The following is a 2,301-nucleotide window of genomic DNA, read 5'->3' as shown; positions in this document are numbered from 1 at the left end:
AGAGAGAGAGAGAGACAGAGACAGAGAGACAGAAACAGACAGAGACAGAGAGACAGGGAGACACACAACTGACTGGTACACAGCAGTAAGGAAACACTATCGAGCTAGGAAAACCTTTTCAACAAATGCTGCTGGAACTTCTAGACAGCCACAAGCAAAACAATGACATTTAATCCATACTTCATGCCAAGTACAAAGATTAACTCAAAATGGATCACAGATCTAGATGCAAAACCTAAAACTGTAACATTTAAAGAAAAAAATATAGAGGAAACGTTCATGTTCTGAGGTAAAGCAAAGAATTGTTAAATTAAAAAAAAAACCAAACACAATCAATGAAAGAATAAAGTGCACTCCATCAAAATTAAAAATGCTTGACTTTTGGAAGACATTAGGGAAACGAGGAAAAAACTCCACCACAGACTGAAAAGACGGTATTTAGAAATCATATATCTAATGAAGGACTTCATCTAAAACATAAAATGAATCTTTAAAATTCAAGAATTTACACATATAGTGGAATATATGCTACAACATGGATGAACCTCCAAAGACATTATGCTAAATGAAAAAGTTCAACAACAAAAATGACCAATACTGTATGACTATACTTATATGAGGTGACAAGAATAGGTAAATATATAGAGACTAGTATTTATTAGTGGTTACTTGGGGAGGAAGGGGTCTGGGAAGGACAACATAATTCTCTGGCAAGTAATGAATTTATGTCTATGGTGATAGGAAAATTTGTATCATTAAGGTAATCCTGGCACAACTTGACTAATGTAACTGATACCACTAGATGATACAACAGAGGATTTTACTACCGCAACAAAAAGGATATAGAGGCTGAAATTAAGTACAACCAAATACTTGATGAAATTAGATACATTACAATCTTAGGATCATGACTTCATGGTCCGACCAGACAGTAACTGGCTTAATACTATTTTTAATTTCTGTTCTATCCACTCATTTCAGTGAGTAGTGCCTGGAATTTTAAAAGCTTGTAAGCATCATCCAAGATACAGCAATTGTATTCACCTCTGCAGTAGCACAGAAAGATTATCGGAAATCCAACTGGACTGCATGTCTAACTGCTTCCTTTTCCCTGAGACTAGAAGACCTAGAGGGTATTTGGCTACCATTACTGAATGTTTTAAACAAGGGCTTTGTGAGCCCCTATCAAAAGGGGGATGATATAAGGGAAAGAATTTAAAAATTTTTATAGCAACCAGGCTTAATGAAGTCACAGAAGCCCGTGAATCTGTTGCTCTAAAGAAATTTTTGAACCTAGAACAACAACAACAAAAAAGAAGTCATTTTCAAACTAGATAGGCATTTAGCTGAATTAGCAAAGAATGTCTGCCTTGAGCACTGTATTCTTTTAAAACAATTATCTACAGCAATCAACTTGATAACAATAACTCTAAAGCACAGAAGAGATGTTTATGAGGTAATGAGTCTAAGAGAAGCAATATGGTGATGGAGAGAGAGAGAGAGAGAGAGGGAGGGAAGGAGGGAGGGAGAATGGCTATATAATGTTTTTTACAACATAAAGGATGTAACTAATGCCACTGGACTGTACATAGTCTATTTAAAATATTTAATAAGTAGATGATCTGCTGTGTATATTTTCACCAAAATAAAATAAGCATTTTAAAAACTCAGTAAGAAAAGAAATATCCAATTTTTAAAAGGGCAAAAGAATTAAGAAGATTTCACAAAGGAAGATACACAACAAGGAAGACAAGCACAAGAAAAATGCTCAACTTCATTAGTCATTAAAGGATTGCAAATTAACCCCACAATGAAATACCACATTTACTATAATGGCTAAAATTAGAAAGATTGACTATATAATGTGTTGGTGAATATGCAGAGGAAATGAAGCTCTCATATATTGCTGGTGAGAATTTAAAGTTGTACATTTAAAATTTAAATGGTAAAATAGAAAATGGTAAGGCAGCTTCTTAAAAAGTTAAACATACATATTGTATATTCCATATTATATAGTCATTCTACTCTTAGATATTTACTCAAAGCTGTTTGTAAAAACCAAAAGTTGGAAAACAAGATACAAATTTTTGAAGAGCTAAGGTATAACATATAAGGTATAAGGTATTACAATGAAATGTGCAAGGAGTTGGAGTCAAAATCAAAACGGCCGAACTCGCTCAGCATATCTTAAGCTCAAGGAACTGAAGAACAAATTCAAACCTCGAGTTGCTATAATCAAGGATGCTGTCGGCAGAATGTTAAATGATCCCGGAAGTATTAAAAGAAGATGGAAGGAATATA

The sequence above is a fragment of the Elephantulus edwardii genome, unplaced genomic scaffold, assembly GCF_000299155.1.
Source record: "Elephantulus edwardii isolate Elephantulus edwardi_28Jun2011 unplaced genomic scaffold, EleEdw1.0 scaffold00015, whole genome shotgun sequence".
NCBI classification, from domain to species: domain Eukaryota; kingdom Metazoa; phylum Chordata; class Mammalia; order Macroscelidea; family Macroscelididae; genus Elephantulus; species Elephantulus edwardii.
The sequence above is the reverse complement of the archived record's forward strand: the minus strand, read 5'-3'. Positions refer to the sequence as shown.